At 31.2% G+C, this 14695-nt stretch overlaps 1 protein-coding gene across 3 annotated transcripts in view; it reads left to right on the plus strand.

Moving 5' to 3' along the window:
- Positions 1 to 14695, plus strand: part of LOC145295828 (TPR repeat-containing protein DDB_G0287407-like) — a 290573-nt gene that overhangs the window by 72109 nt on the left and 203769 nt on the right. The window contains exon 1 of one of the 3 annotated variants that reach the window (XM_080141535.1): positions 432 to 449. The exons of the other annotated variants lie outside the window; for them this stretch is intronic. The gene's annotated coding sequence lies outside the window, so the exon portion shown is untranslated. Of the gene's footprint in view, positions 1 to 431; positions 450 to 14695 lie in introns of those variants that run through there. 3 annotated transcript variants of the gene reach the window in all.

Raw genomic sequence — 14695 nt, forward strand, 5'->3', positions numbered from 1 at the left:
GCAGTTCTGGGGATGAAACTCTATTGGAGTACAAGGCTTTCTTACACCTAGGGATCTTTACTGTGTAAGGGTGGGATTTAGCTGCTTGTTGGGTTTGTCGGGGGTATTTACATCGAGGGGGATACAAGTGCTTAGGATCTAATGGAGAACTCCTACAAACATTGGTGAGGGATTGTTCTTGCTTGATGATTTCTGTGAAATTTATTGATTCTATTTGTAAATATAATGAAATTCCATGAATGCTATCAAGTGAAGAAGGCGAATGAGAATCTGATAATCCCAAAATACATTTTTTTTTAAATAGAAATTGCTGTGGACAAGGTGTGAAGCCACTTGACATAAGGAGCTAACAAGAACGAAAAATGATTATTGCAGAAACAGGAGATGCCTTTTAACCTTAGTCTTCAAAAGACCAAGATTATATGTGGAAAGGAAACAGTCAGCAAGAAGTGAGTTGCACAATTTTTTAGTTTTTGGAAAGCATCTACTGGAATAAGAAGCTGCATTACAATGAGGTATCAAGACAGAGAATTGATGAAGACAACTAGACGAATGAGTTAAACGAGCTGGAACAAAGGAAGCAGGGAATAGATATCAGACAATTCTGAAGGATACATGCCATAATAGTACTTATAGCAATGATTGAGATTAGCAACATCATGTCTTTGAGAAAAAAAGTTGCAAAGATGAACGGATGAGGCTGATCAAATTATAGATATGTTTGTGCACTATCAAGAATTTTCAGACGGACACAGATTCACCAGTGAAAATATGTGACAACAGTACTCCATATATGGTCTGATAGTAGATTTTTAGCGGTAGAAAAAATAGTTTCGGGTGTGAGAAAATGTCTAGAGTAAAAGAGTGAACCAACTTTACAAGAATCAGAAAGAGCAGTGGATCAAATATATGAATTTCAAGAAAGATTTGATGAGAAAGACAAGGAAAAACACAACACTATAAATATGATAAAAAATTATTCTGTTGAGGGTACCAGCAAAATCGTGGTGTCAACTTTTGTTAGCGAATGATGAACACTGTGGAGAGCATGTGTAGTTGCACGTTGTATGAAGAAAATTCACTGAAAATAGTAAATTTTTATGACTTAAAATAACTTGAATTTTAATGAAATTGAGATTTCCAGCCATTGCTGCTAGCTTCTACAATTTCACAAATCTTGGGCAGACATTCTGTGAAACCTTTTGTTTTTAAGTTGGTGGAATTTAATATTCCATCTAAGACAGATATTTATCACCTCCCTCCTCCTCCCTAACTTTTTTTCTCTCTATTGTTGCGAAATGGTTTTAATCTACATCTCTCTGCACATTTTAAATATAGGTATTGATTATCAAAGTAATCCGGATTTTGCGATGAAAAATATTATTTGGACATTATTTTCAGCTGTAAAGATTATTTTCATATTTGCAAGTTTTTATCACAAAACAAAGATTCATAAGAAGTGAAAATAAGATTGAATGGGTTTTTAGCCATTTATTGCTTTGATTAATCAAGCTTCGTAGATTCTTTGAGAGAGGACTTAAGGGGATCATGTAGATTGACAATCTTTTAAAACAACACATTTCAGGTGAAAACATTATTGCATATGTAATTAGTATAAATTATAAAAATTAGGAAAAAATGATCCTGTAGAAAAATAATCTATTTATCTATAAAAGTGAAATTGTGTGTCTGTCTGTATACATTTCCCTACTAAACTACTCTGTCAATTTTCAGTCTACAGACTTGAGATTTGAGATAAAGGGTATTGAGATTTGAGAAAATCTTTTTAATCAATTTTCGTCCAGAAATTTGGCTGTCAAGGAGTCAAAGTTTAACGATTTGACCTTTGAAAACTTTACCAAACTCCTCCGTCAATTTTGGGTCTAAACACTTGTAATTTTAGGTTACTTGGACATGGATCAAATATTTTAATTTGATTTGAGCCCAAAACAATAAATGTTCAGGCGACAAAATTGGGGTCAAAGTTAAAAAAAAGATTGACCTCTGTGTTCTCTACCAAATTACTCAGCCAATTTTTGGTCTAAACATTTGAAATCGTACATAGTGTATTCAGACATAGTGCAAGCTTTTTAATCGGTCTTTGACCAAAAATTTTGCTGCCAAGGGGTCAAAGTTCAAAAGATTTGACTTTTGCGATCCTTAGCAAACTATTCAGCCAATTTTGGGTCTAAATATGTGAAATTTTACATAAAGGGTATTCAAACATCCAGCAAGCTTTTTAATCAGTTTTTGAGTGAAAATTTGGCTACTAAGAGATCAAAGATGAAAGAGTTGACCTTTGCAGACTCTACCAAACTCCTTCGCCAATTTTGGGTCTAAACACTTGAAATTTTAGATGTAGGTTACCTGGACATGAGTCAAACTTTTTAATATATATATATATATATATATATATATATATACATACATATGCACATAAAGTTATGAACAATACATAGGGCCCAAGCAAAGCCGTGCTTAACTGCTAGTTACAAATAAAAATAGAACTTATCCAATTGAGTTTTATCAATTTGTGTCAATGTGAAAGAGTTGTGCTACCAATTCAATATGACAAACTGACTTATCTCCCTTGACTTAAATTTAGGGCCAGCCATTTTAAAACAGAACATAATTATGGATTAAAAAAAAAAAATCTAGTACAATTACTGGATCATTTTTCTTAATTTATGCAACTTATACTAATTTCAGCAGGACGCATAATTATGTAATAATGTGTTCACCTGAAATGCGTTGGTTTAAAAGATCACCAATCTAGGTAAGCACCAGTGTTAACAGAGGTGACCAGAATGATGTAGCAGCTATTCTGAACCAAATTGATTGATGGCTTCCACCATTTGCACCGTCTCCAAACCAAAGCAGCTTTCACCTTGGGCAGGTTAAATTGACTTCCTCTGAAGGTGGGAGTTGTATGAGAATACCAAAGTCAAAAGTGGTCCTCAGTTGCTTGTATATCCCCATCAGGAGAGATATCAACATCGTACATGCAGCAAACGGTCACTCATCTGGTATTGACAAGGCTCAATGTTGCTTATCTTTGATGATCCAATGAGAACCGATGCGTGAATATAATTACGCCACATATTTGCACTGTCTTTGTGAAAGATGACGCCACAAGATTGAATGTCTCTTTGCTTGTTTTACCGGTTGTAATCATTTTCTTGTCTAAAACAGGTTGCATCTCTGTACAAATGCCACCTCTCATTTATGTCAAGATTTTTTTATGATAGCATGCACCTGAGAACGAGTGATTTTCAGATCGTCTAGTGTGGCATCTGTCCACAAAGGAAAGTCAGGGACAGGGTGGTTAGCAGGGTCCAGTGTGGAGTTGGAGGCAAACCGACTGGCAAGCATGTTAGCCTTCTCGGTTGCTGAGCAAACAACCAATATGGATTTAGGCAAGCCCATTCCACAGCAGACATCCTAACTGTAATCTCAGAGTGCATATACCATTCACTTAACAAAGCAGGGGAGAGTAGAGTGGTAGCTCTAGATATATCTAAGGCTTTTGACAGAGTATGGCATTAAGGTCTTACTCGACAAAGCCGGGGAGGGTAGAGCAGTAGCTCTAGATATATCTAAGGCTTTTGACAGGGTATGGCAAGAGGGTCTCCTCAGGAAAATTAGATCATACGGTATCACTGGAAGAATACTTAACATAATTCAATTCTTCTTAGATAAGAGAAAAATCCAGGTTGTCCTCGATGGTCGTACATCTAAACAATGATATAAATGCGGGGGTTCCTCAGGGGTCTATCCTTGAACCTCTATTATTCCTAATATTCATAAATGACCTCCCTGACAAAATTGTCTGTGAGATGGGTATATATGATGATGACACCACACTCTATAACAAACACAACAGGAAAACAAATGAACACATATCTAAAGAAATGGCAGAAACACTAGAGGATGACCTCCAATCTGTAGTGGAATGAGGACAAAAATGGATGGTCACATTCAATGCTGCCAAGACTAAACTTGGTTTCTTTCAATCACTACAAGAAACCTTCTCTACCACCAATAGCAATGGCCAACGACTCTTTATCTGAAAGTACATCTTTTAAACTGCTTGACCTAACGTTCACAGGAAACATGAGTTGGAAAAATTACATTGAGAGCATTGGCAGGACCACTGTGAAAAAGGTAGGTTCTCTCTACCGTGCTAGAAAGCTACTAACGCCCGAAAGTATCCTATACCTCTATAAGGCCACCATTCACCCATGTATGGAGTATTGTTGTCATATTTGGGTTGGTGCATCTGCTACTAGTCTCTCACTCCTAGACAAGGTTCGAACCTAATATGTCTTGAACTGTCATCTAAGCTTCAGCCTCTGTCCCATCGACGAAATGTAGCATCCCTCTGCCTGTTCTACAAGTACTTTAACGGTGAATGCTCTGAACTGCAAGCACTTGTATCCCCTCGATGTAAATACCCCCGACAAACCCGATAAGCAGCTAAATCCAACCCCTATACAGTAGAGATCCCTTGATGTAAGAGAGCCTTCTACTCCAGTAGTTTCTTCCCCAGAACCACTAAACTTTGGAATTCCCTTCCGGATTCCTGCTTCCCCAACTGTACTGACATGCAGAAATTCAAGTGTAACGTGAACCGACATCTTGCTGCCTAACTCCCCACCTAGTGTACCCCTGTAGCTTATGTCCCTGATAGTAGCTCCCTACATCAAAGTGTCAGTGTGCCTTTGGGGTGAAAATGTAAAAAAAAAAAAAAAAAAAAAAAAATGTAGGCACACAAAACACCCTCCCTCTCTTTCTCTCTCTCTCTCTCTGTCTATATATATTTGTAATTTACAAAGCAGGGAGGTCTTGCTAGTATATATATTTTTCCGTTTCCTAATTTTTGATAGTTGAAGTAGCAATACACATGAAAAAATTGAAATAGCTTGAAATATTTCAATATTGGTATGCATAGAAAGAGCCTGATGAGCTAAGAAAGAATCTTTTTAAACTTTTAAAATCTGATTAAAATTAAGGAAGTTATGGCTATTTTTGTGCCTCACACGTTTGGATATTTTTCCCTCTTTAAGACCATATGCGTTTCGTCACATTTTTTACACTACTTTTTCAGTAAAAATGTCATATCTTTGTTAAAACACAAGACTAAGAAATGAAATTTACCATATAAGTGTATTTTTGTACAAGGAATCAGAATATGCAACTGAAAATCTCCCAAAGTTTATGGTTTCCAAATAATCTGCAGTAAATGTGCATAAATATGCAGCAATTCCTTAAAAATGCCATGTATCTATAAACAGAAATAAACAGAAAAGAAGTTGGAGAACTCAAAGTTGAATTGTAATGTGCTTTATGTACAAAAAACTTAAATCTAAACATAAGACCATTTAAAAATGAATATATTGCAATATTTCTTTGGTATTATTGTAGATTAACACCTTCTGTTTAACCCCACTCAACTCCTTCTGACCACCCCTCCAAAATGTGATTCTACCTTTTTAGGAAATTATGTATAAAATGCCATGAAAAACTTTAATGAAAGATAAACAAATTATTTTAGAATTGAATGTAAAATAATTTCCTATTACAGGTCATTCTAGCATTTTAGGGCAGTTAACTGTTTTTTTTTTCTATGGGAAAATATGCATGCTTTTTTTTTTTTTTAAGATGATTATGTGTAGTTTTAAGAGGGTTTCTATGCAATGAGAATATGGGGAGGGTTGCCATTCGGACTTTGAATTAATTGTAGGGCTAAGGAAAATTATGTGTGAACATACTGAAAACTTGACAGAGACAAAGTTAACAAAAACAATATTAGAGGGGGGAGCGGTTAGTTTCACAAAAATTTAATGTAAAATAATTCATCATTTCCTGGCCATTCTAGCATTTTAGGACAGTTAACCAATTTATTTTTATGTGTATTTTTCTTTAAGGAAGGATCTATTTTTTGTTTGTTTGTTTTAGATGCTTGTATGTGGCTTACAGAGGTATTTTGTTGGGGGGGCTTGCCACTCGAACTTAGTGTTATTGTTAGGGTTAAAGAGTGTTTTAGGAGGAGACTTGCCACACATAATTTGTATTAGAGGTGAAGTTAAGAGAGCTTTTTTTCAAAGAGAGCATTCAAAAATTTGTTGATTTCTATTTTCGAGGTTGAAGGTGTTAATTCCATAGGCCGTTTATACTACGCTGGAGCAGGTTGTAAAAATATCTTTCGCTTAATAAGTAGAAAAAAAAATAACGAAATAAAAAGCTTCCTAATTGTAGTTTGATGTGTTTTCTAACTGCTTTTAAAATTTCAAGAATATTGATATAGATTTTGAGGGGTTGTATTACTATACACATAGATTCGAAAAAGTTGTCAAAAAAACAAATATATAACAAATAAATGTTATCGAAAGCAAGTTACTTTTCTACCTAACTGGATAATTTTTTAGTGTTTTTATTTAATGTAACATGTTTATTCAGCTTGAAAACAGTGTTTACCGATGTTTTGGAAAATTTAAAATGGCGCCCGGCCGCCCGACTCTCTTGAAACGGTAAGTTTGGGGAAAACAGTTAAAAATAAAAAAGTAGACAAAATACTGCTAGAAACTCGCTCAATATATGTTACCGTGACGTAGGCTGACATATATTCGGTGAGTTTTTAACAGTATTTTGTATAGTTTTTTTTATTTTTAACTCCTTTTCTCAAACTTACCGTGTCAAAGACTCGGGCCGGGCGCCATTTTTAATTTTCCAATACATCGGTAAACACTGTATGTTTTTTGAGCTGAATAAACATGTTACATTGAATAAAAACACAAAAAATATATCCAGTTTGGTAGAAAAGTAACTTATCTTGCCTTTGATAACATTTATTTGTTATATATTTGTTTTTTGACAACTTTTTCGAATCTATGTATAAACGAGATTTTGATACTTATTTTGATTTTGAAAAAAAAACATTTGTGGCTGTTCGCAGTAAAACATTGTTTTAATCCGTTGTTCAAAACTAATTTAAAGAATAAAAGTGCATGCAAGCTATATATCTACAAAATTTTTTGTTTTTTTAACCATGTTTTTAAATTTGACGAGCAATGTGAGAAATTGCAACAGATTCATAATGCCGAATTGGTTGGGATTGTTGTTATTATACATTCTGAAAACCGAATAGTTCTAAACTAATGTTATTCTGATAACAAAATAGCTCTCATTAAACATATAAGAACATTTATATTCATATTTTCATGTTTTTCTTAATTCGTTCTTGAATAAAAATTAAAGAACGCATGTTGTTTACACTGTGCTATCGCTGATTCTACAGGCTGGAGCTGCTGCTGCTTCTAGTAATACTAACTTCATTTGACCAAATTCGAGAAATAGAAACAATTTTTTTTTTTTCGGGTAGGTCCTTTTAAATTATCAATTACCGCGGTCCTACTCAACATAAAATAATACTTTTAATTGATAAAGATAGTAAAAAGATTGATTTACTTACTACTGGGTGTTCGAAGAATTTTTTTTTCAAAATGTTCAATACTCGTCATATTAAAGTCTTATTTTTAACACGACAAAAAAAAGAAATGGTCAAAAATATTTCGGACACTTGACAGTATTAAAATTAACACCTCTTCTAATTAGTTCCCAAATTTCATGACGAAATTCTTCATACAATCACGGTACGAACCTTTAGAAAACAGGGGGGGTCATTACAAAACCTTACCGAAAACGCCATTTTATGACGTTCACATTTTTATCACTTAATTTGCTTAAAACTCTTAAAATATATAATGTACATTCATATTCATTAATTCATTTGAAAGTATATTCATTTCCGAACAAAACAGTAGTAATTTGAAGACTTGAAGTGCTTTGGTTTAAAAAATATGGCTATTTTAGTAGAACTACCTTGAAATCTGTGATTAGCCAAAGCGTTTTTTCGTCCATGTGTATTACTAGTTGAAGAGTTAGCAATATTCAATTTTAGGGACAGAAAAAAAAAAGTGTAAGAATAAAGTGTTTGAACAAAATGAAAAGAAAACTTGACTGCATTTCAAGCGCATTTAATGATTTTCTTTGATTGGTGAACAGTGAACTACCTGCTGGCACTTTTAGAGGATTTGTACTGCAAAGCACAATTGTTGCGTATCTTGAATCGATCACAAAAGCAAATGGTGGTCTTGGCTTGCAACCATTGTAAGAGCTGAATTGGATTTCACATGCACACAATAAGCTCAGAATTTGATTTAAAGTTTTTGAAACCAAATCTTACATAACTTGATATGTTAAGATTATTTCACCTTTTTTTGCATCGTATGAATCTCTTTTATTCCTTATGTTTTAAAATAGATTTATTTTCTAAGATTTTTTTCCTTTTAATCTAACAAACGTGTGTATTTGCATATGATTGTTTGGACGATTAGTCACAATCGAGAATCAGAAAAATCTGAACTTTGGGGCAATCTGTATCAAAATCAGAAAAATCTGAACTTTGGAGCAATCTGTATCAGAATCAGAAAAATCTGAACTTTGGAGCAATCTGTATCAAAATCAGAAAAATCTGAACTTTGGGGCAATCTGTATCAGAATCGGAAAAATCTCTGCCTATTTTCTGATGACAAAAATGATTCTTTAAATTGTCTTCTTTATTTGACTTAGTTTATAACAAAATCTTCCACTGCTGCTAGTAATAATAAAATAATTATTGATTGATTTTAAATTACCAATAAAACTAAAATCGATAGATCATTCCCCACACAAGTGTATTTTTATGTTTAAGAAAACACTTGCACATTTAACGTGTGTGTTTATGGTAATCAGAAAAAAATAACAACTCTGTAGTTAAATATTTAGAGATTCATGAAGAATCGAAATCGGTAGTTGTATTGGAATCGTCCCATCACTAGTGTATAAACATATCAGTGTAGTTTTTTTTGCTTTTGGTTTCCTGGTTTTACCAGATTCCAGGACAAAAAATCATCTGGTCTCGTGGAATATAAAGCTAAGTGCCATTACTTAAGGTAACAACATCACTTGAAGGAGGTGCGACATTCCTCGTATACGCCAGTATATAGCCATGTCAAGGGGATCTTATTTGGCCTCCAAATGTTGTTTAAAATATTTAATCAACGTTTATTTGTACCTTCATACTAGCTTGTTCTGATAAATCCTTGTACAGAGAAATCAAAGACATTCAAAGATGGTTTCTTGTAATTTAAACATTCCTCTCATATTTTTTTCATGTTTTTATTTTGTTTTTGATGGAGATGAGGTATCCTACTGGATGCCAGACATCCATTCACTCTCATACATTCCTACCGAGAGATTTTAACTCTCCCTTTAAATGCAGTTATTTGTATCTCTTTTGCACTTAGTTCACCGGGTATATGTGCTAGGTAGTTTTTGAAGTTCTTTTTCATGAGTCTGGTTGCTCCGATAATTATTGGAATGATGGTAATCTTCCTAAGATTCCAGTTTCTTTTCATGTTATACATAAGACCTTCGCATTCCATTATCTTTTCCCTCGTAGCTCTGTTTAACCCAGAATCATTGGGGACATTTAACTTTTACTAAGGTTGCTTTTTTTCTCCTTTTTGTCCCATATGTCATGTTTAATTGTGCTGTTTTCTAGGTGCATAGACGTAGGAGTTGCATAGTCATAGTGGATGGTATGTAACTCATTTCCAATTGTTTTTTTCCTGCCACATATTCAACTTTTTACAGTTCGTCCAGCAGAGATATTTACACACTCCATTGTGTTGCATCGAAGTAGCCATCTCCAACAGACCCATACAGCTGGATGATGTCAGGTAGCCCATACTCTCTACTTCTGTGTTGGAGAACCTGCACTTGTTACTGAGATCACTCATCATTTCTCCTGATCATAGTTGAGCAATCCTCTTTTTAGCCAGTCGACAGAGCCTTCCTTATCTATATAGTCCTAGGTGAATTCATCCAGAACATACTTGGCATGTTGTTGGTTGGCCCACTCTTCCAGTTTTTTGTAATGGAAGTTCATGATATATTTTTAGTGATTTTATTTTTTTTGGGGGGGAGGGGCTACTTCTGTAGCGGACTTGTGTTTCTGTCTCATTTGTAAAAATAGTCTTATCCAAAAACATTTGACCAGTTTCGTGATGGAGGTTATTCTGCTGGTTCTTGCTTCTTGATATATATGTATGTGTGTATATGTTAAGACTAGTCGATCTTTCACTTTTAATTTTTAAATATTAAAGTACGTTTGGAATAGAAAGGCATATAATAAATGTTGATATAAATTGTTTTTGCAATTTTTGGCTTATAAATATCAGAAATTTCAATATTTAAATAATTTAGCAATTTCAATATTTAAATAATTTAGCAATTTCAATATTTAAATAATTTAGCAATTTCAATATTTAAATAATTTAGCAATTTCAATATTTAAACAATTAAGCAATTTCAATATTTAAACAATTTAGCAATTTCAATATTTAAACAATTTAGCAATTTCAATATTTAAACAATTTAGCAATTTCAATATTTAAACAATTTAGCAATTTCAATATTTAAATAATTTAGCAATTTCAATATTTAAATAATTTAGCAATTTCAATATTTAAATAATTTAGCAATTTCAATATTTAAATAATTTAGCAATTTCAATATTTAAACAATTTAGCAATTTCAATATTTAAATAATTTAGCAATTTCAATATTTAAATAATTTAGCAATTTCAATATTTAAATAATTTAGCAATTTCAATATTTAAATAATTTAGCAATTTCAATATTTAAATAATTTAGCAATTTCAATATTTAAACAATTTAGCAATTTCAATATTTAAATAATTTAGCAATTTCAATATTTAAACAATTTAGCAATTTCAATATTTAAATAATTTAGCAATTTCAATATTTAAATAATTTAGCAATTTCAATATTTAAATAATTTAGCAATTTCAATATTTAAATAATTTAGCAATTTCAATATTTAAATAATTTAGCAATTTCAATATTTAAACAATTTAGCAATTTCAATATTTAAATAATTTAGCAATTTCAATATTTAAATAATTTAGCAATTTCAATATTTAAATAATTTAGCAATTTCAATATTTAAATAATTTAGCAATTTCAATATTTAAACAATTTAGCAATTTCAATATTTAAACAATTTAGCAATTTCAATATTTAAACAATTTAGCAATTTCAATATTTAAATAATTTAGCAATTTCAATATTTAAATAATTTAGCAATTTCAATATTTAAATAATTTAGCAATTTCAATATTTAAACAATTTAGCAATTTCAATATTTAAATAATTTAGCAATTTCAATATTTAGATAATTTAGCAATTTCAATATTTAGATAATTTAGCAATTTCAATATTTAATCAATTTAGCAATTTCAATATTTAAACAATTTAGCAATTTCAATAGTTAAACAATTTAGCAATTTCAATAGTTAAACAATTTAGCAATTTCAATATTTAAACAATTTAGCAATTTCAATATTTAAACAATTTAGCAATTTCAATATTTAAACAATTTAGCAATTTCAATATTTAAATAATTTAGCAATTTCAATATTTAAATAATTTAGCAATTTCAATATTTAAACAAGAAATAAAATGAATAAAAGACAATTATCTGCTCTGATATTCAATTTATTTGGCAAAGGAATAGAACAATCATCGTTCAATTGTCATGTAGGGTAAGCGTAGTAGAAATTTACCCAGAAAGAGGATACAGTGATGCATCATTGTTGCTTGTTGGTGCATTTCACTTGCAAGTCTATTCTAATGTCCAGGGACTCTGATTGAGAAAGCAGTCTTTTTTCAGTTCATTTGAAATAGTTTATTGTATTTTCCACCTATGTTGTTTTTTTACTTCATTAATTATGGTCTAACAGTGATAAAATATTGGAAGACCAGCTGATTATATCTCTGTTATAAATAAGACAAAATAAATATGTATGTTGCTGTGCTCAAATTAGGGCATCATTTGATTTATAAATCACAATTTTGATTTGAATATCTCTCAAAAACACATTGGAAAGATTAACAAAAAACTTTCTCGATTTGTCAATCTTGAAAATGTATACTTTCTACAATGATGAACTTAACAAAAAATTATGTGTTGTGATTAACATATCACTATATGTTAATCACAACACATAATTTTTTGTTAAGTTACATTGTTGTTTTAATGTGGCCACATTGATCTTTGTAAAGCATAAACAATGGTACCAGATTTATTTTGTGTATACAGTTATTTGTTATTTCACTTCTAGAGTTTAATAGGTTTTGGGGATCTGTAAAGTTTAGAATTTCAAATTTTCAAATGAGAGCGACTCATAACTTTTTTATTATTTTCATTATTTATAAAAATTAAATTTTCTGCTTTTTATTTGTTGAATGAATTTTTTCAAGTTATTTGTTCCATATCCTTCATGAATTGTTACTTCTATATAGAAACATGAATCTCCTCTCCCCATTTTTGTTTGCTGAGGAGGGGGGGCATCATTCATCCACTACTTCAGAGACTACAAATAAGAGATCTTTTTAGGATTCTAACCATCTCTCTAAGCAAAATTGTTTGTATTAGTTTTGTACTTGATTCAATGCATATATTTCTGAAATTCTTTTTCATGGGCTTGGTTGCTCCTATCACTACTAGAATGATGGAGATCTTCCTTAAATTCCAGTTTCTTTTTATGCACATAAAACGCTGGTATTTAGTTATCTGCTACCTGTCTGCTCTGTTTAAACCAGTATCATTGGGAACACTAACTTCAACTAGGGTTGCTACTTTCTTCCTGTTGTTACATATCATGATTTCAGATTCAAGTTCTGTTTTATAGGTATGTAGCTTTAAGGATTGCATAGTCATAGTGGATGATGTATGATTTATTTGTAACTCTTCTTTCTGGTGTATGTATCCAGGACTTGCTGCTACATTAGGTATTCAATTTTTTACAGATGGTCCAATGGAGATATTTACACACTCCATTGTGTTATGTTGTATAGTAACCATCCCCAAGCAGAACTTTGCATTTGAATGCCGGGTAGCTCACCTGTGTACGTATAACATTAAATGCATGATTGACATTGTGGTTTTGATTTTGAAATTTATCACATATCTGTGGCTTTCAATAAGATTGAAAAAGATGCAAAAATTACGCCGGGGAATATTTTGCTATTGCAACTTCACAATGACGGAGTACTGGATGAATGCCAACATTTGAAACAATGCCGAGAATTGATATTTTCACATGTTGGAAGACATACTACTGATAATGGGGTGTGCATGTGTATTCATTCATTAGTATAGTGTTGCATACATAGGTATAATGTTGCATACAGGTATGCATCAAAATATGCTGGAGTTCCATCTTTTGTAATGTGTGTCACACCTTTGTACCATTCTGCATTTAACAATTCTGGTTTGTGTATGAATGTTAATCAGTAATTTATGTATGTTTGTGTATGAATGTTAATCAGTAATTTATGTATGTTTGTGTATGAATGTTAATCAGTAATTTATGTATGTTTGTGTATGAATGTTAATCAGTAATTTATGTATGTTTGTGCATGAATGTTAATCAGTAATTTATGTATGTTTGTGTATGAATGTTAATCAGTAATTTATGTATGTTTGTGCATGAATGTTAATCAGTAATTTATGTATGTTTGTGTATGAATGTTAATCAGTAATTTATGTATGTTTGTGCATGAATGTTAATCAGTAATTTATGTATGTTTGTGTATGAATGTTAATCAGTAATTTATGTATGTTTGTGTATGAATGTTAATCAGTAATTTATGTATGTTTGTGTATGAATGTTAATCAGTAATTTATGTATGTTTGTGTATGAATGTTAATCAGTAATTTATGTATGTTTGTGTATGAATGTTAATCAGTAATTTATGTATGTTTGTGTATGAATGTTAATCAGTAATTTATGTATGTTTGTGTATGAATGTTAATCAGTAATTTATGTATGTTTGTGTATGAATGTTAATCAGTAATTTATGTATGTTTGTGCATGAATGTTAATCAGTAATTTATGTATGGTTGTGCATGAATGTTAATCAGTAATTTATGTATGGTTGTGCATGAATGTTAATCAGTAATTTATGTATGTTTGTGCATGAATGTTAATCAGTAATTTATGTATGTTTGTGTATGAATGTTAATCAGTAATTTATGTATGTTTGTGCATGAATGTTAATCAGTAATTTATGTATGGTTGTGTATGAATGTTAATCAGTAATTTATGTATGGTTGTGTATGAATGTTAATCAGTAATTTATGTATGGTTGTGTATGAATGTTAATCAGTAATTTATGTATGGTTGTGTATGAATGTTAATCAGTAATTTATGTATGTTTGTGCATGAATGTTAATCAGTAATTTATGTATGGTTGTGCATGAATGTTAATCAGTAATTTATGTATGTTTGTGCATGAATGTTAATCAGTAATTTATGTATGTTTGTGTATGAATGTTAATCAGTAATTTATGTATGGTTGTGCATGAATGTTAATCAGTAGTTTATGTATGTTTGTGCATGAATGTTAATCAGTAGTTTATGTATGTTTGTGTATGAATGTTAATCAGTAATTTATGTATGTTTGTGCATGAATGTTAATCAGTAATTTATGTATGTTTGTGTATGAATGTTAATCAGTAATTTATGTATGGTTGTGTATGAATGTTAATCAGTAATTTATGTAT

This window comes from Euprymna scolopes, chromosome 16, assembly GCF_053919585.1.
Source record: "Euprymna scolopes isolate OS-2025 chromosome 16, ASM5391958v1, whole genome shotgun sequence".
Classification (NCBI taxonomy): domain Eukaryota; kingdom Metazoa; phylum Mollusca; class Cephalopoda; order Sepiida; family Sepiolidae; genus Euprymna; species Euprymna scolopes.